Source organism: Triturus cristatus, chromosome 6 (assembly GCF_964204655.1).
Source record: "Triturus cristatus chromosome 6, aTriCri1.1, whole genome shotgun sequence".
NCBI lineage: Eukaryota > Metazoa > Chordata > Amphibia > Caudata > Salamandridae > Triturus > Triturus cristatus.
The window spans coordinates 1046544153-1046569089 of record NC_140589.1 but is presented as its reverse complement, the minus strand read 5'-3'; the positions used below and the strand labels follow the sequence as shown (position 1 = coordinate 1046569089).

The 24937-nt window shown below is 43.0% G+C and overlaps 1 protein-coding gene across 2 annotated transcripts in view; it reads right to left on the bottom strand.

Annotated features, from left to right (window-relative positions):
• THEMIS (thymocyte selection associated) overlaps positions 1 to 24937 on the bottom strand; it is a 584027-nt gene that overhangs the window by 6233 nt on the left and 552857 nt on the right. Inside the window, exon 7 of one of the 2 annotated variants that reach the window (XM_085611850.1) lies at positions 1148 to 4257. The exons of the other annotated variant lie outside the window; for it this stretch is intronic. The gene's annotated coding sequence lies outside the window, so the exon portion shown is untranslated. Of the gene's footprint in view, positions 1 to 1147; positions 4258 to 24937 lie in introns of those variants that run through there. 2 annotated transcript variants of the gene reach the window in all.

Below are 24937 nucleotides of genomic sequence, written 5' to 3'. Positions count from 1 at the left end.
TGCACTTACATCGCAAAAGCAGGAATTCAATAGCCACACCCACATTAAAAACGTATAACTATATAATAAATTCTAGCCATCACAGTAGATAACTCACCATATAAATAAGTCTATAAAAACATTTATCAATATCTTTACAACAATGAATACTAATAATTCATTGAAATATTTATTATTTTCACCAATATTGGGGATGACGTTGATAGTCAAGATATCCCGCGATGGTACACTGGGGCTGCGCTGGCGTCGTCGTCACGAATATCGTGTTTGATTAAAGAAGAAATGGACTTCTCTCACCAACACCTCCATTTCTCAACCATGGGGTCAGAGTATCTCCACCCTGACCCCTTGTGTGGGCTTTCACACAGATTTTCAGCCCCGGGATATGTTCCCGATACATAAAATAGTGGTCGCAACTTTCTATTCAGGTTGCGTCCAGCCAATTAGAGCATTCCCGTTGGAGGGTGCATTTGCAATTCACCCTGAAACCTTAGCGAAATATCCGCGGCCAGAGATAGCACTATAATTTTAAACTTAAATTTCTCACTACTGAATGGATTTACAAAAGGTACTTTTTTGAACCGACATCTACCTCCCTGCCAAATTTGGTGTAAGTCCGTTCAGCGGTTCAGGCTGTAGACGTGGCTAAACGTTCCTATTGGAATTAACCTTATAAACACAACCTTATTTCATGCCCCAAATTCTCAGTTCTCACTGGATGGATCCCCCCCAAACTTTCCCAATGAATAGTACCCACCTTGACATTTTTTGGGCAAAAGTTTATGCAGATTGGTCAAACGACCCCAAAGTTATAGCTAAGTCAAAAAATGTTTTCCAATGGAAACTTGGTCTTAACTATAACTGCCTGCTGCCGACCGCCAGTGAGTAATATATATACACACATAGGAGACTCAATGAAGAAAACCAGGCCAAACCATATTGACCAATATTGACTTGCAACCCAAGTTATACCAGTTCACATGTGCAAAAGAATAAACATGTGTGACATGCCTACAGCTCACAACAACCTCTTCATATCCGACTAAAATTGTGCTATTTTTAAACATATATATATCCATTAATATATCTAACACGAGTCACTCCCTAAGGGGTATAACTCTTTGCAGAAAGAAATCAAGATCTGGAAAATGATGATCACATAGTACATTTATTGGGCATAAAACTTTTATGGTGCTTTATTTAAAAAGGTATTGGAAATAGTCACACAAACTCTGTACAAAAATATGATTTTACACAATTGGAGTCACTTACTTTAAAGCAGTGATATTGCTAATAAAAGCTAACAATATTCTCAATGGAGCACTTTGGTTCAAATATAAATTTTTACTGTTTATCCAACTATTTTGTGCTTAACAGTCAGTTAAGAAACTTAGAAGACACATATTCGACAACATGAAAGCAAGCCTTCCTTTGTATATTCCTAGGAGACTAGCATAATATTCCTAGGAGAATACTAGCATGACTTTAATCTATTAAGCATCAAGATTAATTTTAAAAGCAGAGTAGAGGTGCTTGGATTTTGGTGCTGTACACCCTGTGACCCTTTATGAAAAAAATGGTTTGTGGCTCTTAAACTCAATATCACCAGTTCTTTCTGTTCATCAGTTGCGTGGAAGAGTTGGTGATACATTTACAAACAATAAAATGCCAGATTTCAAAAGTCAACTGTGAGTGCATTTAATGCACACATAGACCACCATGTATAGTAGCTTTCCCCTTGCAACACGTGGCTCCGCCTTTGCAACCTCTGTCCCCACACACAATCAGTGACCTGTCCTTGTTTTCTGACCATTGTTTTATTATGCTAAAGGTAGCTAATGATTTAGCATTCACTATTAGTGTAATAAAAAACAGGTACCAGGGTCAGGAACGGAACCTTCGCTGTCAGCTGAATACAGAAACATTTATTTTAATGTATGTTGTGTGACAGATCACGGGTGAGAGTATGTGTGTGTGAGAGAGACCATGTGTATCTGTAAGCATGAGTATGGGAGTGAAACTGAGTGAGTCAGAGACAGGAAATGAGTGAGTTTGGTTGTCAATTAGTGAGTATGAGTGGGAATTAAGAATGAGGATTAGAATGAGTTAGTGACAGTGAGTGAACGTAGCCATGTGTGGCAATGATTGAGTCAGAGTGAATGAGAACAAGTGAAAATGGGTAAAACTAAGGCCCTCATGATGTCAAGCAAACCGCCCCCAACAAACCGCCGGTGGCAGTCTGCTCAACATCCAAGGCCTCGGTCTGACTGCTGAATTTTTATGCAGGCAGTCGGAGCGATAATATCAGGGGTAGGGCCGCCGCCTCCGACAGGATCAAGGGTCCCATCGGGAAGGAGGTAAGATTCCCAACCCTACAATCGAGGCAGTGCCTATGCAGGCACCACTGTAGGGGGTTAGGATATCTCTTTCTAAATGCCTGTTCATGACAGTCCCACCGCGATGAATAGGCAGATGGATGGAGACTTTGGAGGCACCAAGCAGGCCCCCCGATGGCCCACTGCTTTGAGGCCTGGGGGCACATGCAGTGCCCCCAAATCCATTTACCATGGGCCAGGCACCACACGGTGCCTGGCACATGGTGCATGCATGTGCACAAAATGCAATTTTATACCGTGGCTTGTGCTGCAGCCCTTTTCCTGGGCTGCAGTAAAAAAAAAGCATTTTACGATCACCTGCACAGCGGTTGTATCCTGATAGGGCGGGACCGCTGACCCATTGTCTAAAGGTTCCTGACCAAACGATGGTGGTCTGGTCAACCGCCATCAAAATAAGCCCCTTAAAGTGAGTGCAAGTGAGTATGAGTATGATTGAATCGTAGTACAAATGAGTGGGTGTGAATGAGTGAAGACAAAAGTGAAAGAATCATGGATTGGGAGAGAAGGACTATAAGTGAGAGAATGTGGTGAACATGGGTGAGAATGAGTGAGAATGTGGTGTTATGCCTGTGAGTCTGCTGTTGGCCCTGACATATTAAAGGAAATTCTTGGCTTATAAAGGCACCATGGCAAAATACGGGTGCTGCCATACTAATGGGAACTCTTGGCACATAGGCATAGCAAATTGCTGGCACTTGCATACTAAATGTAATTCTTGCCAAAAGGGTCATTGATGATATATGTATGGCATTAATGGTGACATTTTTGTGCTAACATTGTCTGTAATTGTTTTGTGAGAACGGGGCACCCATTAAAAATGCTTGCCCTGGTACAGTGGAGGTATTTTTTGACAAATGGGGTAACCCATGGCACATTTTGAAATAAATTGTATTAATTCCCACTGAGCATCACGTTACAACGGATTTGAAAAACATGAAAGGACTTGAAATATCAAATGAGTGTCCTATTCAGAGCCTATGGCTTTTTAGCAAATCTATGCGAAATGTGTGCTTTATAAAGGTACTACTCAACCCAATGTGTTTCCAAACGTTCTCATTAGAACTCTCTACAGCCTTCCTAGAAGAGGGCTGGACAACTGTTTTTGCCCACTAGGTATAATTTATGTCAGGTCTACTGCTATCAAAGATCATGTCTTCTCCCTAATATCTAAAATAGACATGCATGTGTTTTGTTATATTAATCATGTGGCTTAAGGAACGTGAGTAATGTCTACTACTGTAATTTCATGAGAGTGAAGGCCATGATTATCACCTACTGAGAAGATTCTGGGTCAAATGTCAGAAGATCTCACTTACTGTGATGTCGTTAAGGTCAGAGGATGTATGAGGGCACATCAGCACCCCTTGCATTTTGGGTAAAAACCTTTATGCCTGCACTACAGCTCTTTAGAAGTACTTTTCTCCGAATAAATTGTTCATTACAGATGCAATAAATGTTTTCTTGATAAACATTAATTCCAGAGAATTGATACAGCATTATTACAATAATTATTACAATATTTATTAGCATTAGATTGGAAAAAACATGTAGTATGGGTTTCTCTCACCAATCAGAAAAACAATCCAGGAATGCACCTTTTAGCTCTCAATGTTAATTAACATCAGAAATAAATACCCCTATCGAAGTCCTTGAGAAAGTTATTTTGAATTTTGCTCTAAATTATTTGGGACAATATACTCAGTAGTGCAGTATAAAGGTAAGTCCTGTTTCTTAGATGCTTGCCATTTCTTAAGGTAGCTTTTCCAAGCACTCCAAAGGAGATGGGTTGACCATGCCAGGAATTCTAATTGCCTCCGACAAGGACAGCATATTCTTCATGGTATTCCAAACATAACATTTTCTAAAAAGAAAATAGAAAAAAATAAACACGCGTCACTATTTCTTGTTATTGATCATATTTCTAACTGTTAACATGCTTCTCTATAAGAACGTGATTGTCTTTCACATAGTTCACACTCAAGAGTGATATGACACACTAAAACTTTAAAATTAAGCCTCATAGCCTGCTGCTGAGAGCAATACCCATTGTTAAAGGCCCAGTACATGAAAACCTGGGCTATAATGGCCCATAACAACTATTAGAACAATGGAATGTTGGGAGCAATGGAGTGCTCCAGGGTTCTAATGGCCGTAGAAGCCTGGAGCAACAACATTCCAACATGTGGCTGGGTCCAAACTGGAATGGCATGGTGATAAAAAAACCGATGGATTTAGGCCCAGATCTCTGTACTGGGGTGAATGTATGATATTGTTCTGCATTCTGTCCGTCAATAGTTCTTTTTGCATTTGTCACCCCGAGTAGGATGGGTATGCTCAGACGTGAGTCCCGTGCTCTCCATGCCACTGGAATCAAGCTATCCTGGCTGAAGAGGGGTGAAACCCCGAAACCGGTCCTAGGAAGCTTGTTTCCAGTCCAGGGAGGACCTGGCCTGGCAGTTCGGGCTGGACTGTTCCCATTGGGCACAGGGTCAAGACTGATTTGCATATGGCTGGGTCCAAACTGGAATGGCGAGCAAAAAAACAATAGATTTAGGCCCAGATCTCTGTACTGGGGTGAATGTATGATATTGTTCTGCATTCTGTCAATCAATACTTCTTTTTGCAGGATTAAAAACAGAGCACCAGCAGTGGAAATTTATAACTGCAAGTATCAGACAAAGGCAGGTCTACATGTTCCAGCCTTTTAGACCCATAAAGGTGTTGCGGCTTTCGTCAGGGCCTTAATATGCTACTGCGTGACAATGAGTGAAAAATGGTAAACAATAAAGTGGAATATAAAACCAGTAATCCTACTGATTGCGTAGATGATTTACAGGTCAGACCTGTATGGAAAACACAAGCAACAAGAGAAATAAATCATACATGTGACCATCAGCATGTATGCTTAACAGTTTTAAAAGACAGTGCGGTTAAGTCCTGTCGCCAGTGGCCTGCTGGTATGACAGTTGCTTACCCGTGTTGTACGGATAAGAGGCCTCACCTCAACCTGGCGACAGCTCAGGGAAGGGGCACCGCTCTGAAAAAAAAGGGGTTCGACGTGTCCGACATTCCAAAGTTATGTGGATACATCTCGTAAGCAAGAAAAGAGATCGAATTCTATTGAGAGTGAATGTACACACGTGCTTGCTATAACAACATATAATGGCTCAGAGCTAGTGGGTCCCCAAAACAACCAGTAATTCACCACATCGATGCAGCAGTTAATCACGTGGCCATTGAGTACGGGACTCCTAGATATACCTGTCCTAATGTGCTGGGACCCGGCTGCGTGATTTGAGGAGAAGAAACAGAAAGGAGACCTGGATGACGATCTGCTAGGTCATGTAATTGCCATCCCAAATAATCAAGAAGCTCACGCCAGCTTCTTACATTACCTTAGGTAATCATCATATGTACAAGAAGGCTATTCAACAAAACCATTACATAGCGTCAATGAGCAAAATAAAATAAAGCCTCAGCGACATTGAAGCCAAAAGATGACTCTTAGATCTGATGTTTATCAGACTCATTCACCATAATACCATAATGCATGAAATGTCTCTTTTTTGCGCTGGACAATTATGTCACTGCACGTTATATACACCCCAAGAATCAGGCACAGTTCACAGCTTGGCTAAACCGGAGGTTATACCCTTAAATAGATGTATTTACTTAGGTTCACGAAGTAACTAAGGCTTGACCTTGTCATCGTAGAACCCCCTTTAGTTTGCCCAACCTATGGATCCAGAGGTTTGCTCTCATGTTAGTCTCACTCCCTTCATCGTGTGCAAAGCATGTTAGAAAGGCAGACGGCTCCATACAGATGAAGCCCACCCTGAAAATAAAATGCAAACAAAAAGCAGGAGAAGGACAACAATTTAAAAGCCCCGTTACCCCTTAGCGTAAGCCGACGGGGAAGAGGCTTCCGCTGTGTCTCACACTACCAGGGGAGGGCTCAGCAGAGTTCCTTACCTGTCTGTCGGTACACCAGACGGTCTTCATGCTGCAACCAGATTCAGCAAGCCGCCGTTTGTGAGGCGTTCAAGTAGCTTGTGAATGCTAGGACACATGCGTATGACGTCAGAGCGTCATTGCGTGGCAGCCAAGAATGACGGGAATTGTAGTAATTCTTGGCTTGCAGAATCTTTAGTTTGAGCCGATGCTGTTAAACTGATTAAAGCTTGCAGCTGAAGAGTTTGATAGCTATTAGTCTTAAGTGGTAAATGCTATCAGAGTAAATTAATTAGTAGACAAGAGAAACAACGCTGTTACTCAGCACGCATCTAAGGCTTCCCTTTGGTGTATGCTGGGAGATGTAGTGCATCTACCAGGAGGTATAAGCTGAGTGGATCTTATGGAGATATGGTCTTGCAGGTAATCTATACCACCACTGGCTTCATTGGCAATTTTTGCAGAGCAGGAATAACTGTTCCTCCAGGGACAAATGTGAGGAAAACACCAAGAAGCTCCCAATGCAACTTAGAGAGAGAGATTATTCAGCCAAATTGATCCAACGATCTCTCAAAAGAGCAGAAAACAACGGAGAAGCACTTATTGAGATAGCTCCACCGAAGGAAGAACTTTCCAGGATTACATGTGTCAATACTTTTTACACATTTTCCAACCAGATCAAGAAGCGTATCCGAAAGAACTGGAAGATTCTCAACATAGGAAACACTCCTATTACAGAACCTATTGTTTGCTTTTAAAAGGAGTACCAACCTGAGGGACCGGCTGGTCCACACCAGACCTAAGAACAATAGACCCATAAACCAAGATACACTTTGGGGTTTACCGGCCGTCAAGGAACACTTCCCGTGCGGTTTGTGTGCGGCGTGTCCCCAGATCAAGCATACCACCTTGATTGACATTGGCACAAATAGACCTTGAAAACTACCCCCCACACTAATTGCAACAGTGAAAGGCTCCTCTATTTGGTCACCTGTTCATGCGGATTATGTTATGTGGGCATGACCACACAAAAGATCAAAACCAGGGTAATAGAACATAAAAGTGCCATTCGATGTAGGAAACAGTCTACTAAACTCACAAACCATTTCCTGGAGAAAGACCACTCAGCAGAAGACTTGAGCTGGACTGTGCTGGAACAACCACACATCCCTCCTCATTGATCTGACATCACCAAATTCCTATTTCTGTGAGAGCAAAATGGGTTCACAAGCTGCATAGCGATATTGGGACCCTGAATGACGATATTCCTTGGACTCCAAACGGTAGTACTTTGAATTGGTAATGTTGAGCCGCTATCACAAATCTGAGATGTCTGCGATGAGCGGGATGAATTGGAATGTGGAAATATGCTTCCTTTAAGTCTAGAGTAGACAAAGTAGACAAAGTCGCCCTGCTGTAGAAGTGGGAGAACTTGTTGAAGTGTCACCATGTGAAAATGTGCTGACAGTATGTAGTGGTTTACTTCTGAGGTCAAGAATAGGTCTCAAGGAGCCGTCTTTTTTGGGAATTAGAAAATACAGGGAGTACACTATTGACCCTCGATATTGTAACAGCACAGGCTCTGTGTTCCTTTTAGCATGAGAGACTGGGCTTCTTGTTTGAGCAGATGTAAATGTTCTGGTGACATTTTGTGAGAACGCGGTGGAATGTTTGGAGGATTGGTGGTAAGCTCCAGGCAATAACCATGTTGGATAATTCCTAACACCCATTTGTCTGAAGGTATGGATTGCCAAATGGGGCTGCAGATTGCGCATTATCCATTATAAGTTCCTGCAGCGCTGGTATTACACTCCTGTTAGGAAGTATCGATTTCGTCTGTCAGATTCTGATCAATGTGAGAGGTGCCGTTCGGAGGGGGCTGATTTTCTGCATCTGGCTTGGACGTGTGAGGGGGTGGCTGACTACTGGCTGCAGGTCCACACGGCGCTTACAGCCATGGTGGGGGCTGTGGTTGAGCTTGACCAGCTAGTGATGCTGCTGGACTATACGATGTCGGTGCCTAAGCAGCACCGTAAATTTGTCACCATTGTAATGTGGAAATATGGATTTTTATGATCAGTTATGTCCCCTATCTTGGACCCCAACGGTTTCATGTATAAATCACAAGTACATGTATGTTTCCTCCAGTTCCAGTTATGAAGACGCAAACACATGTGCGTCCACCGTCAACATGTCCTCTTTCAGATCCGCCATGAATGGGCCGGATATTCTATTCCTAAGTATGAAAGGCCACCGGCTTTATATGGTTCATTTATGCCATTTTTCAGTCCAGGCGAGTAGGCCCTGATTCTGCCATTAAGCCTTTTCCTGCCTTCTGCCTCTGAAAGCTCCAGTCTGAGCTCGCATCTGTATCCATGAACTTTGTCCTACTCCCTGCGCGGCTAACGGTGCCTGACTCGGCCTGTCGGCCTGTCTGCCTGCCAAAAACTGTATTTCACCTTCAAGATTATCTGCTCTGCTCCGCTCCTCATCCAATGCATTCCTGTCTAGCAGTTTAAGTAAACATTCCTCTAGCTACCGTGCAAAAGGGCCAGGCTTCTCTGTCTTTATGCAAGTAATTCATAGCCCTGTTACTATGGAAGATTTCTGCCCTTGCATCTCATGTAGACACTTAGACGCTTGTACACGCACTAACAGTCAGTATAGTCAGTATAGAATAAGATTCTATCCTAAGAGACCTCTCTTCTTGGATAACACAGTTCTTTAAACATAGGATGTAAGATATGATTTAGGATTAGGTTGACATAACCCCAGACTTCTGTCTCCGCATGTAGAGCTAAATGTCAAGTCCCCTTCACCCCCTAGTTGCACGTCAATCACACGTCATGCTGCTGCGCGCGCATCTCTGCCAAGTATTTTTGCTGACATTGCGAAATTCTTTCATGGAACCACCCATTTGTGACATCATACCTAATGACGTTCTTTAGTTACGCCTAGTTACACCCATTTTAGTTACGCATGTATGTTTTTATCTCTGTTATCAACTGTTACGCCTCCTGCATCTGTTTCACTGTAATGCCTCTTCTATAAAAATGATTACCTGTCAATAAAGTATTGTCCTTCACTTCCTGAACCTTCGTGGTGATGGAATATGAAGCCCACAAATTCGAATTGTGTTATTGGAATAAAGCCCGTTCCGAACCTCTAATACCACGGATTCTGCCTCTTATTTTATTGAGCTATTCTTATTAATTTTCCGCATCAAATTAAGTTCCGGTAATTAAATTATTTACCACATATATGGCGCCCGAACAGGGACACTTTCTCATCTCACGCGCCGGAGGTGCGTTGCAGGCCCGGTCTCCTGTCACAGCTGGACGGACAACAACGCGTACCCACAGGATTTCCTGTATCTCCCTCCTGCCGAGCGGGGGTAACTGAGGCTGCGATCAACACCCAGACGAGGCGGTGAGAAGTGCGAAGTATCCCGACCAGAGCCTAGCTGAGAGAGCAAGATCCGAGGTATACAGAGGCCCACCAGGTTCCGAAGTTCCGAAGTTTCGAGTCGAGTCCAGTCCGGTCCGAGTCCAGTTCAGTTCAGTTCCGAGGCCTTCCGTTCCGAGCTACCCGGTGAGTACCATTGCCGGGGAGGCGTTCTGACGTGCACATAGGTTGTGCCGGTCAAGACGGGTTTGGGTACACAAATCCGGTCTGCACTGTTTCAGCAGTGTATCTGTACTGTTTAGCAGTATATCAAGTATGTCTAGTATATAATTCAGAATTACCTAGTTAGTGCCGAGTATTATGCTTAGTGACTAGTTCCCTAAATGGCCATCATTGTTGTTCATTAAATGTTAAATGTTAAAATGTTTTAAATACGTTCTGCATATTGTGGTGTGAATGACTGTTCATTATTGTGTTTTGTTGTATTAAACGTGTTCAAAATTAGGTATCAGATCAGTTCTCAATATGCCGCTCTTTTCGAGATTAAGACAGATCAAAACTAGAAAAGGGGTACTCGAAGAAGCTGTTCCCATTCCTCCTAGGGACACTCCAGGGTACTTCATGTATCATAAACATGGCCTAGACGCCATATTATTTCTTGATTTATGGGTAGACTACACCAAGGAATTACCAGAAAGTCAGAGGTGGCCCGCAGCTGGGACCTGGGATGCAGATTGCATCATGAAAGTAGAGGAAGAATTATGGAAAAAGAAAGCTAGACAATCACAGAAAGATGCCATTGAATTATGGCGTAAAGAATCATATAGACGTACAGAAAAAGCACTCAGACAGGAAGAGAAAAGTAAGGAGAATTCAAATAAAGTCCGAGAAAATCTATTAATTGAAGAAGGTACCCGAGCAAAATCAGAACAAGCAGACAGACAAAGAAATGCCCTTATGAATGGTATGTATCCTCTTCTGGCCGAAGGGTTACCTAAGGCTACTCCAGAGATACCAAAAGACTTGCCACCGCCATTGTTTCCGATAAAAGTACATCCCAAAGGGCATCCCAGAACCGCAGAAGATGTTTTCCTTTCCTCTTATTTAGACGACGCAGCTCCCGAGTATGTTAATACTGCACCACATGGACCGCCTGCCGAGGGGGTTCAACGCCAAGACCCTCCGTCTGTACCTCCGCAACAACAAACTCCGACACAAGTTTCGGCAAGCACATCTGTTTCTACAGCTGTACCCACACCTATGGTTGCTATATCACGTTCAACGAATCCTTTCACATCCAGCACCCCAGGCGGTGCTACAGGAGGTACAGCAAACATTTTTTCCACGCCACCCAGAGTAAATAAACTTTCCTTTCAAGAATTAGCCCACCAACGTACGCCCAAACTAGTAACTCCCGACATGCTTAAGGAACTTCTAGTAGATTGTAGATATGACCCTGTGCCCGGCAAAGAGGACGAAATGCTGCTGGCATCATTACGTATCCGACGAGCTGCAATATATTTAGGGAGGCTACCAGGAATGACTACACATTTAGAAAACATATATCACTTTGTCCAGTCAGGACGAGATTCTGGGAGTATTAATAGAGCCATGGAGTACCAGAAAGTGGAGATACAAGGGGAACTGTTACGTTTCCTCATAAATTGTGTGATCAGAAATCAAGACCGACCAGGGGTAAATCCGGAAGAAATGCAAATTCTTACCACATGGAGTCGGAATATATCAGAGGGGAGACATAATAAACTATTAAGTTGTGGTAAATAAAATATTACCGGGACTTAATTTGATACAGAAACATAATAAAATAGCTCAGTAAATAAGAGGCAGAATCCGTGGTATTAGAGGTTCGGAATGGGCTTTATTCCAATGATCGATTATAATCGGTTGCTCCAAGTTCCGTCACCACGAAGGTTCAGGAAGTGAAGTACATACTTTATTGACAAGAAATGACTTTTATAGAACATACATTACAATGAAGCGAATGCAGTAGGCGTAACAATTGATAAGGAAAATGACGATTCACATGCGTAACCGAAAATGGGTGTAATAAGGAGTAAAAAGGAACATAATTGGTTATGATGTCATATATAGGTGGATCTATAAGATAATACTTGGCATAGATGCGCGCGCAGCAGCATGACGTGTGATTGACGTGCAACTAGGGGGTGAAGGGGACTTGACATTTAGCTCTACATGTGGGGACGAAAAGTCTGGGGGGTCAAGTCAACCTAATCCCAAATCATATCTAACATCCTATGTTTAAAGAACTATGTTATCCACAAGAGAAGGACTCTCGGACAGAATCTATTCTATACTGCCTGTGCGTGCGTGTACAAACGTCTAAGTGTCTATATGAGATGCATGGGGCAGAAACCTTCCATGGTAACAGGGCTATGAATTACTTGCGTAAAGACAGAGAAGCCGAGCCTTTGCTCGGTAGCTGGAAGAATGTTTACTTAAACTACTAGACAGGAATGCATTGGGCAGGGACGGAGCAGATAATTTCGAAGGTGAAATACAGTTCTTGGCAGAGGATAGGCTGATGTCAGGCTTCGTGAGCCGCGCAGAGAATGAGACAAAGTTCATGGTCACAGATGCAGGCTCAGACTGGAGTTTTTCAGAGGCAGAAGGCAAGAAGAGTTTGATGAGAGAATCAGGGCCTACTTGCCTGGACTGTAAAATGGCATAAGTGAACCATATAAAGCCGGTGGCCTTTCATACTTAGGAATGAAATATCCGACCTATTCATGGCGGATCTGACAGAGGACATGTTGACGGTGGACGCACATGTGTTTGCGTCTTCATAACTGGAACTGGAGGGAACATACATGTACTTGTGATTCATACATGGAACCGTTGGGGTCCAAGATAGGGGACATAACTGATCAGAAAAATCCATATTTCCACATTCCCTCCTTGTCCCCTACTTGCCCGTTAAGAGATATCAATCTTCATCAATCCATTGATCTGTTCATATAACATCATTTGTTCTTCTTTCTTCTTCCGTGACGAATGAAATCTTGGTGGTGGAATACACGATGTGGCACACAGACCACAGATCGCTGGTCCACATTGTAGACATAGACAGCAACTGAATAGTATGAGAAGGCCAATACCTAGGAAGGATAGAACTCTCCATCCCCAGGCTGATATCACACTCCAAAACCAACTGGACCAAGTCCAAGTGCCTGGGTTCTGGTGTATCTGGCTTACAATCTTATGAAGGCGAGTTATAGCTTTATATACAGATGGCGAATTTTCTGGTATGAATACGCAGCAGCTTGATCCTATGACCCTACAAGCTCCGCCCCTATCAGCCAGGATGACGTCAAGGACAAGACGATTTTGAAGCACAACAATCCGCATAGCAGACTGCTCTTCTGTTAAATTGCCTAAAGCGGAAATAGTTTCATTCACTACTGCTTCAAGGGTTCTAGTTAATCTACGTATCAGCTTACTATTAGTAACAGTACCTATATAGGGAAAGATGCCTTTATTGAAATCTACATACTTGTCCCATGCCGTCTCAGTATAATCGACAATTGGGAGGTCTCTCCGCTTTCTGTTGTGTACTAGATGAATATTTCTATAGTAATCAGGAGGAGCTAGGAAAACAGGTGGCAAAAGAAATGCAATGTAGCAGGTACCATCCCAATCTAGAGGTAGACGCATATATGCAGTCTGACCACATATAAAGTAGGAGTGGCGATAAGCTCTAAACGAAGATTTGCCTTGATCACTGAATTCTACTATAGTAGTGCATTTACTATGGCCCATATGTATGGAACCAACTTTTCTTACACACAATTCACCCTTCGCTGGGAATACTGACATGGTGGGTAAAACTAGTTCAACTTCGGATTCGACATTTAGAATCATGAGATTAGGTGTAAAATTACCTAATCCATATACTTCATTTTCTAAATCAGTTCCTGTTCCTTTGGGGCGACCCTCCTTGTCAGGGTAACAGACTTTGAATAAAACTAGGTTCAGATTTCCCCATACCCAATGGTCTTGATAAACTGCTGTGTCTGAGTCTATGGAATTGATTAAACTAAACCATGCTCCACAGGAGCCATTATGTGTAAACGGATGTGGAAAGAAAGGCAGGACTCCTTCATAATTCTGATAGGGAGGGAGCCGGCCACACACCCAACAATTAGTAGCATTACTAGTCTGATGGGAATGATGTAACATACTAATGAAAGTGTTATTGCGCAGCGCAAGTCTATAGGACAATTCGTGCGGGGGTAGGTCACTAAAAGAATGTTCAGCAGTAACATTGTAAACATTTCTGGCAATAGGGTAATATATGTGCAACAATATACTTGCAGTAATTATTAAAAGACTTAAGAAAAACAAGGTTAATAATGTCACTATGCAATGACTACGCAGTGATTTACAATACGCCTGTCGTTTTAACATTTTTCGCGATTCTCCATGATTCAGGTCTAAGGGATACATGTCGGAGACAGATTCAACCGCTTCACCTTGGAGAGGACTTAAACAATCAAATCGTCCGACGGTCTAGGCCTGAGTTTTATTTTATAAAGTTCCTGACTGTTGGTCTCAGCCAAAGGTAGTTTTGAGTCAATGGGTGAAGACACACGAGGTGGGCTATTTACATCTGCAGGAAGTCCATGAAATGTCTTGATATGACTTGAATGAATCCATCCTTTTCTGCCTTCAATCTTCACGGCTGTTCTTGTGGTCAGCAGGACCAACTTGGGTGACTTCCACCTGGGCTCCAGCTGAGTTTTTCGGTCGAAATTCCTCACAAGAACGAGGTCCCCCGGAACTACGTCAAGGGGTTTCACCTCAGTGTTGTCGGGAAAGGCTGCAGCCACCTGTGAACGACAAGATTGTAGTGCAGACATCAAGGAAGCCAAGTAATCTGTCAGCATATTACAGTCAATATCAGTTATTTTGCGTGGCATAGGCGTCCCCCACATATTTGGTGGTCTGCCGAAGATCACTTCATACGGGGATAGCCCTGTCCGAGAGTGTGCTATCATTCTCGTGTAAAAGAGTGCAACTGGTAGTGCTACTACCCAGTCGACACCTTTCTCCCTGCATATTTTGGACAATCTAATTTTCAGGGTCTGATTATGTCTTTCTACGAGACCTGCTGCCTCAGGGTGTCGGACACAGTGGAATTTCCACTGAGTGATAACCTAGCAGGAGTGAAACATGTTTCATCAGTTCGGATGAGAACGGCTGGCCGTTATCTGAGTGAACAACACGTGGTAAACCGTATCGTGGGAAGAATTCTCGAACCAACTGTTTGGCAGTAGTCGGGGCAGTGTAATCTGAAACCGGGTATGCCTCTGTCCAACGGGAAAGAGCGCAAACAACTACGAGAACATATTTGAATCCTCGACATCGTTCCATCTGGATATAATCCATCTGGAGTACTTCAAAAGGGTGATTAGGAGGATGAAATCCACCCTGTTCTACAGGAACGCTTTTTCCTGGGTTGAACTGGCAACAGATCATACAGGTACGGACCTTTTGTTTGGCTCTGCTCGTAAATGTTTATTGAACCAAATGTGTTGAATGCTATCTAGCATAGCTTTTTCTCCTAGATGTGCTGGACTATGTATAGTGTTAATTATAACTTGGACCATTGAATCAGGAAGGAACCACACAGACTTTTCCTTCATCATCCATCCTTGGTCCGTTTGGATCCCTCCTAATTCGGTCCATTTCTTTATTTCGTCTGGTGTAGCATGTGTCTGTATGTCAATTACGTCAAGAGTAGGATCTTTAACTGTCATACAATGTGTCGGCATCGGGACTATTGTCTTTGTCATGTCGGAGTTTTGAGTTTGAGCAGTCTGTTTAGCTGTTCTGTCGGCTAGATCATTGCCTTGAGAAATGATATCAGTAACCTTCGTATGAGCCTTACATTTCATAATTGATATTGCAGTTGGTAGATGTATTGCATCTAATAAGGCATGAATGAGGGGTCCGTGCTGAATGTGGGCACCGTGGGAAGTTAAATAACCTCTCTCTCGCCACAGTACGCCGAAGTCATGTACAACTCCGAATGCATAACGTGAATCAGTGTATATGTTGACTTTTTTATTCGTGGCTTGAATACAGGCTTGTGTCAGAGCGATGAGCTCTGCGGCTTGAGCTGACAAAGTATTTATACGCTCTGTTTCAATGACTTCAGTATCTGTTGTGACCGCGTAGGCAGCCACTAACTCTCCTGTATTTGTTCTCATACATGAACCGTCTACATACAATGTCAGGTCTGGATCTGACAATGGGACATCGGTTAAGTCTTGTCTAGGTTTCGTCGTTATTGTAATAACTTCAATACAGTCATGGGCTAGTGGGTCTGTTCCGGTTACTGGCAAAAGTGTGGCAGGATTCAATGTGTTACAGCGTCTGATTTCTATGTGTGGCTGAAACAATGTAAGTTCGTACCCTGTAAGTCGCGCTATAGTCAAGTGTTGTGTTTGCGTTCTATTTACAAGAACCTCTACTGCATGTGGTACTTGAACTGTCAAAGGATGTCCTAACACTATGGCGTTGCTCTGTCTTATTGCCAAAGCTGTCGCTGCTACTGATTTTAGGCATGCAGGCAAAGCCTGAGCTACGGGATCTAATGTACTAGAAAAATAAGCACATGGTTTGTGTGCTCCTGCTTGTTCCTGTGTGAGTACTGACAAGGCAGTACCTTCGCGTTCTGTAACAAAGAGTGTAAACTGTTTTCTGTAACATGGCGTTGCTAAAACAGGTGCTTGGCATAAGGCTTTCTTTAGGCTTTCAAAAGCTTGTGTATGTTCCTGAGTCCAAGGGAGAACAGTCGATGTGGCTGCCTCCTGTGTTGTCAACTGAATGAGTGGTTTTGTTAGAAATGCATACTGAGGGATCCACTGCCTACAGTATGAAGTGAGGCCTATGAAAGCTCGTACCTCCTTTTGTGTCTTGGGTATTGGCATGTTAGCTATTAACTGAATGCGGTCGGGTGTAAGCTGCCTTCCCTCCTTGGACAGCGAGTGTCCAAGATAAACAACTCGCTGGACACAGAATTGCAGCTTAGAAGGGGACACCTTGTGCCCCTTTTCGGCTAGAAATTGTAAAACTGTCAGTGATGCTTTTTCACATTCCGGTTCGCTTCTCGCGGTGATCAGCAGATCATCGACATATTGAAGCAGAGCAGTGTTAACTGGCATGTGGATACTGTCAAGTTCTCGTTTCAGTGCTTGGCTATAGATGCTGGGGCTTTCTGTAAATCCTTGAGGTGCGCGTGAGAATTTAAAGCTACGCCCATTTAAACTAAATCCGAACAAATATTGGCTTTCCGGATCTATTGGGACGCTGAAAAAGGCATTCTTGAGATCGATTACAGTAAAGAATGTTGCTTCGGAATCAATAGCTGTCAGTAATGACGAGATATCTGGGACCACAGGAAATTGCGGCACAATGCATTTGTTTAATTCGCGCAGATCAATAACCAATCGATATACTGGCGGGGCCTTTGGATCTGTTCGTTTAAGAATCGGAATTATCGGTGAATTACATACATTGGAGTCTGTTTCCACAACTACTCCTTGGGCAATGAGCTCGTCAATGATTTGCAGCAAAGCCACTACAGCATCTGGTGGTAACTTGTATTGTCGCATTCGTGGTAGTACCACTCCTGCCTTTAATGTGACTCGATATGGTGTAATATTCATGCAACCAACATCAGTAGGGCCTTGTGCCCATAGATGTGTGGGTAAAGTCTGCAGTCGGGGATCCATGTCTCTAGATACATAGTGACCTTTAAAATCACGTAAAAACAATCTTACTCCTTCCGGAGAACAACATATTATGGCTCCTAGAGCTTTCAGTGTTTTTATTTCTAACAAGTTTTCTGGACATGATTTAGTAAGCAATAAATCTGTAGTTCGGGTCAAAGGTCCTATCGTAAGTGGAAGAGGTTGTGACACTTCATTAACAATAGGTTTTCCTGAAAAACCAAGGGAAATATTCTGTGAGCCTGAGAGGGGTGCCCCTGGAACTTCACTACGTTTTATGGTTGTTCGACTTGCCCCTGTATCGAGTAAAAATTTTCTGTCTTGGCCTAATAATTCACTATGTACATAAGGTCCTTCTTGATCTACAGGGATCTCGATAAGGGGTAAGTCAACTTCCCTCTCTAGGCTAGTTCATGCGTATCGTTGGTAATCAGGATAGTCATACTGTGCGGTCTGGTACAGTTGTCGTGTCGTGGTTTGTGTGGCAGCAACGGGCAGCGCTGGTGCAGCTGGCACAAACTGTATAGACTGTGGTGGAGCTGGCATGGACTGTGTATGCTGCAGAGCTCCTTGTTCATTCTGATCCTGTCTAGGTGGCCGTGGTCTTTCTTGTGTTTTACCTATGGCGATATTATGTTTCAAAACTGGACAATCGTGTACGTAATGACCTGGCTTTTTACAATAATTGCATGTCCCTTTTACAGGTCCTGCTGAATCACTGGAATGTGTCGTACCCTTTTTATGTCCATCAGCTGGAACTGTCTGGGAAACTAGCATTTTCATTTTCGTGTCTTTCATGCGTCTGTGTTCATGTTCTTGTTCTTCTCTAATTCTATTGTGATGGTACTGTAACATTTGTAACATTTGTGATGGAGTGTTACCTTGCCAGGTACTCTCGAATTTTAATACTCTATTCTTTACTTGGGGCAGGGCATTTTCTACCAATTTTGTTACAAAGAGATGCGGGTATGATTCGCTACTTGCTTTTATGCCACTATTTATACCAAAACATTTTTCAAATCGGGCATAGTAATCACTAGTGTCTTCATCTTGCTTCTGCTTGCAGGCTGAAATTGTACCCCAATCTTCCTTTTTCGTAGTTAATAAACGTGGCAGTACCTGTACTAATAAACCTGGTAGCGCTTTAGTTTTATCCCCAAGTCCTGCTCCTGCAGTTCGGGCCTTTTCTTCTGCTTCTAATACTGACCATTCTATCTTTTGGTCTCCTACCTCCCACTCTTTTTCCCTGAGTTTCTCATAAATGCCAGCAGGCATCAATACCTTTAGTATTGTCATAATGTCGGGATAGGTATACTCTCCCATGAGTAGCATGTCTTTAATTTCTCGGTGAAAACCCGCTGGATCTTTGTCATGACTGGGTACCACCTTCTTCATTTCTAACAATTCTATTTTCGATATGGGCGTATATACAAATACGCGTTTAAACTCATTGTCCTCGCCTTTTATTGGGTGTACTTCTCGTAAAGGATTCTGTCTATCCATGTAACACGTGGTTCTTTCCTTGATGGGCAATGAGACACGCTCTGAACATACAAAAAGAATATACTGCTTTCTTGATTCTAGAATTTCTTTAATTAATTTAGTACTTGAACCTCTCCATCTATTCATGAGTAATTCAGTCAATATGTCAGGTAAGGGACCAGGGTCCGAATGCTGACTCTGATATAGTATAATGAGTTGTTGAATCATATAAATCCCAGCTAACCGCTGTTCATCTGGGGTGAGATTCAAAAATGTGCGTGCTACTGTATCATCACTATATTTTCCGGGACTGTCCACCCAATGGACAGCTGACCTAGCTAAATCTTGTTCATCCATAGAATCGAGAAAATGATAACCCCTTCGTTCTCGGAGTAATTTGTCGGCGGCTTGGAACGAATGCTCGTTAGACCTTATATTAATTATAGGTATTTGGAAATTCCTGTTATTATCTGGACATATCGGACGTATCGGATCAATAAGACATCTATTACTATTACAAGATCTTCCTCTACCTACATAGGCTATGGTGTCTGACTGTCCTGCGGGCAGTCCTGACCCTTCCTCCTCGTTTTGTTCGAACTGGTCTACCGCTAATCGTTCTTCGTGTAGACGTTCTATTTCTTTACGGATCTTTCGGCACATGGCTATTATACAATTTTGCTTATCATGTCTACCTTCTGATATATTCTGGCTCCATCTGGTAAGAATTTGCATTGCTTCCGGGTCTACCCCCGGTCGGTCTTGATTTCTGATCACACAATTTATGAGGAAACGTAACAGTTCCCCCTGTATCTCCACTTTCTGGTATTCCATAGCTCTGTTAATACATTCTGAATCTCGCCCTGTTTGGACAAAATGATATATTTTATCTAGATGCGCAGTCATTCCTGGTAACTTCCCTAAATACACTGCGGCTCGTCTGATACGCAATGATGCCAGGGTCATTTCGTCCTCTTTGCCGGGCACAGGGTCATATCTACAATCTACAAGAAGTTCTTTAAGCGTACGGGCATTTATGAGTTTGGGGGTACGTGAATGTGCTGACTCTTGAAAAGTAAGTTTATTTATTCTGGGTGGCGTAGAAAAAATATTGGTAGCACCTCCGGTAGCCCCGTCTGGGGTATCGGGTGTGAAAGGGTTCGTTGAACGTGACACAGCAACTATAGGTGTGGACACAGCTATAGAAGTAGCTGTAGGAACAGATGCAGAAACAGATGTGCTTGCCGGAACTTGTGACACGATCTGTTGCGGTAGGGATACGGGTACTGGATCTTGGCGTTGAACCTCCCTGGTATGCAGTCTATGTGGGGCGGAATTAGCATATTCGGGAGCTGCGTCATCTAAATATGAGGAAAGAAAAACATCTTCTGCGGTTCTAGGATGCCCCTTAGGATGTACCTTTATTGGGAATAATGGGGGTGGCAAGTCTTTCGGTATTTCTGGAGTAGCCTTAGGTAATCCTTCGGCCAGAAGGGGATACATACCATTCATAAGGGCATTTCTTTGTCTGTCTACTTGTTCTGTTTTCACTCGGATACCTTCCTCAATTAATAGATTTTCTCGAGCTTTATTTGAACTCTCTTTATTCTTTTCTTCCTGTCGGAGTGCTTTTTCTGTGCGTCTATGAGATTCCTTACGCCATAACTCAACGGCGTCTTTCTGTGACTGTCTGACTTTCCTTTTCCATAACTCTTCCTCGACTTTCATGATGCACTCTGCATCCCAGGTCCCCGCTGCGGGCCACCTCTGACTTTCTGGTAATTCCTTGGTGTAGTCTACCCATAAATCAAGAAATAATATAGCGTCTAAGCCATGTTTATGATACATGAAGTACCCTGGAGTGTCCCTAGGAGGAATAGGAACGGCTTCTTCGAGTACCCCTTTTCTTGTAGTGATCTGTCTTAGTTTCGAAAAGAGCGGCATATTGAGAACTGGTCTGATACTTGATTGTGAACAAACTTAATACAGTAAAACACGATAATGAACAGTCATTCACACCACAATATGCAGAACGTACTTAAAACATTTAACATTTAACATTTACCTGAGCAATCAATAATGATGACGGTCTAAGGAAAACTTTAACACAAAAACATAATACTCGACTTTAACTGATTTATATACTTGATATACTAGATATACTGCTAAACAGTACAGATACACTGCTGAAACAGTGCAGACCGGATTTGTGTACCCAAACCCGTCTTGACCGGCACAACCTATGTGCACGTCAGCAATGCCTCCCCAGTAATGGTACTCACCGGGTAGCTTCGGAAACGGAAGGCCTCGGAGACTGAACTGAACTTGAACCGGACTGGACTCGACTCGACTCGTCGGAAACGGGACTCGACTTCGGACTTCGGGAAACTGGTGGGCCTCTGTGTACCTCGGATCTTGCTCTCTCAGCTAGGCTCTGGTCGGGATACTTCGCACTTCTCACCGCCTCGTCTGGGTGTTGATCGCAGCCTCAGTCGCCCCCGCTTGACCGGAGGGAGATACAGGAAATCCTGCTGGTACGCGTTATTGTCCGTCCAGCTGTGGCAGGAGACCGGGCCTGCAACTCACCGCCGGCGCGTGAGATGAGAAAGTGTCCCTGTTCGGGCGCCATTCTTGTGGTAAATAAAATATTACCGGGACTTAATTTGATACAGAAACATAATAAAATAGCTCAGTAAATAAGAGGCAGAATCCGTGGTATTAGAGGTTCGGAATGGGCTTTATTCCAATGATCGATTATAATCGGTTGCTCCAAGTTCCGTCACCACGAAGGTTCAGGAAGTGAAGTACATACTTTATTGACAAGAAATGACTTTTATAGAACATACATTACAATGAAGCGAATGCAGTAGGCGTAACAATTGATAAGGAAAATGACGATTCACATGCGTAACCGAAAATGGGTGTAATAAGGAGTAAAAAGGAACATAATTGGTTATGATGTCATATATAGGTGGATCTATAAGATAATACTTGGCATAGATGCGCGCGCAGCAGCATGACGTGTGATTGACGTGCAACTAGGGGGTGAAGGGGACTTGACATTTAGCTCTACATGTGGAGACGAAAAGTCTGGGGGGTCAAGTCAACCTAATCCCAAATCATATCTAACATCCTATGTTTAAAGAACTATGTTATCCACAAGAGAAGGACTCTCGGACAGAATCTATTCTATACTGCCTGTGCGTGCGTGTACAAACGTCTAAGTGTCTATATGAGATGCATGGGGCAGAAACCTTCCATGGTAACAGGGCTATGAATTACTTGCGTAAAGACAGAGAAGCCGAGCCTTTGCTCGGTAGCTGGAAGAATGTTTACTTAAACTACTAGACAGGAATGCATTGGGCAGGGACGGAGCAGATAATTTCGAAGGTGAAATACAGTTCTTGGCAGAGGATAGGCTGATGTCAGGCTTCGTGAGCCGCGCAGAGAATGAGACAAAGTTCATGGTCACAGATGCAGGCTCAGACTGGAGTTTTTCAGAGGCAGAAGGCAAGAAGAGTTTGAGGAGAGAATCAGGGCCTACTTGCCTGGACTGTAAAATGGCATAAGTGAACCATATAAAGCCGGTGGCCTTTCATACTTAGGAATGAAATATCCGACCTATTCATGGCGGATCTGACAGAGGACATGTTGACGGTGGACGCACATGTGTTTGCGTCTTCATAACTGGAACTGGAGGGAACATACATGTACTTGTGATTCATACATGGAACCGTTGGGGTCCAAGATAGGGGACATAACTGATCAGAAAAATCCATATTTCCACAAAGTATAGTAGCTATGTGTCAAAAGATCCGCAAAGAAGTAGAACGAATACACGAAGAAAGATTAGCGGTAGACCAGCCTGAACAAAACGAGGAGGAGGAGGAAGAATTAGAACTGCCCACAGGACAGTTAGAAACCATGGCCTATGTAGGTAGAGGGAGATCTTGTAACAATACTAGATGCTTTACTGATCCGATACGTCCTATACGTCCAGATAATAACAGAAATTTCCAAACCCCTATAATAAATATAAGGTCCCCCGAACATTCGTTCCAAGCCGCTGACAAATTACTCCGAGAACGAAGGGGTTATCATATACTCGATTCTATGGACGAACAAGAATTAGCCAGGTCAGCCGTTCACTGGGTTGACAGTCCCGGAAAATATAGTGATGATACACTAGCGCACACGTTTTTGAACCTCACCCCAGATGAACAGCGTTTAGCTGGTATCTATATGATTCAACAACTCCTTATATTATATAAAAGCCAACACTCCGATCCTGGTCCCTTACCTGATATATTGACTGAATTACTCACGAATAAATGGAGAGGTTCAGGTACTGAGTTAATTAGAGAAATACTAGAATCCAGAAAGCAGTACATTCTTTTTGTATGCCCCGAACATGTCTCACTGCCCATCAAGGAAAGAACGACGTATTATATGGATAGACAGAATCCCTTACGCGAAGTCCACCCGATAAAAGGTGATGACAATCAGTTTAAACGTGTGTTTGTATACACACCCATATCTAAAATGGAACTATTAGAAATGAAGAAAGTGGTACCCAGTCATGACAAAGACCCAGCGGGTTTCCACCGTGAAATTAAAGACATGTTGCTCATGGGAGAGTATACCTATCCCGACATTATGAAAATATTAAAGGTATTAATGCCTGCGGGCATTTACGAAAAACTCAAAGAAAAGGATTGGGAGGTGGGAGACCAAAAGATAGATTGGACAGCATTAGAAAACGAAGAAACAGCTCGAGGTCCAGGTTTAGGGCTCGGGGAAAAGACCAGAATACTACCAGGTTTATTAGTACAGGTACTGCCACGTTTATTAACTACGAAAAAGGAAGACTGGGGTGCAATCTCAGCCTGTAAACAAAAGCAAGATGAAGACACTAGTGATTTCTATGCCCGATTCGAAAAATGTTTCGGTATAAATAGTGGAATAAAAGCAAGTAGCGAATCGTATCCACATCTGTTTGTGACAAAATTAGTTGAAAATGCCTTGCCCCAAGTTAAGAATAGAGTATTGAAATTCGAGAGTACCTGGCAAGGTAACACTCCGTCACAAATGTTACAAATGCTACAGTACCATCACAATAGAATTAGAGAGGAACAAGAACATGAACAAAGACGCATGAAAGACACGAAAATGAAAATGCTAGTTTCCCAGACAGTTCCAGCTGACGGTCATAAAAAGGGTATGACACAGTCCAGTGTTTCAACAGGTCCTGTAAAAGGGACATGCAACTATTGTAAACAGCCAGGTCATTATGTACACGATTGTCCAGTTTTAAAACATAATATCGCCATAGGTAATACAAAAGAAAGACCACGGCCACTTAGACAGGATCAGAACCAACAAGGAGCCCCGCAGCATGCACAGTCCATGCCAGCTCCGCAACAGTCTATGCCAGCTCCACCACCGCAGCCTATTGCTGCCACACAAACAACGACACAACAGATGTACCAGACCGCACAGTATGACTATCCTGATTATCAACGATACTCATGAAACAGCCTAGAGAGGGAAGTTGGCTTACCCCTTATCGAGGTCCCTGTAGATCAAGAAGGACCTTATGTAATCAGTGAACTATTAGGCCAAGATAGAAAATTTTTACTTGATACAGGGGCAAGCCGAACAACAATAAAACGTAGTGAAGTTCCAGGGGCACCCCTCTCAGGCTCACAGAATATTTCCCTTGGTTTTTCAGGAAAACCTATCATTAACGAAGTATCACAGCCTCTTCCACTTACGATTGGTCCCTTGACACGAACTACAGATTTATTGCTTACTAAATCATGTCCAGAAAACCTGTTAGGTATAAAAACATTGAAAGCTCTAGGAGCTATAATATGTTGTTCTCCGGAAGGAGTAAGATTGTTTCTACGTGATTTCAAAGGGCACTAC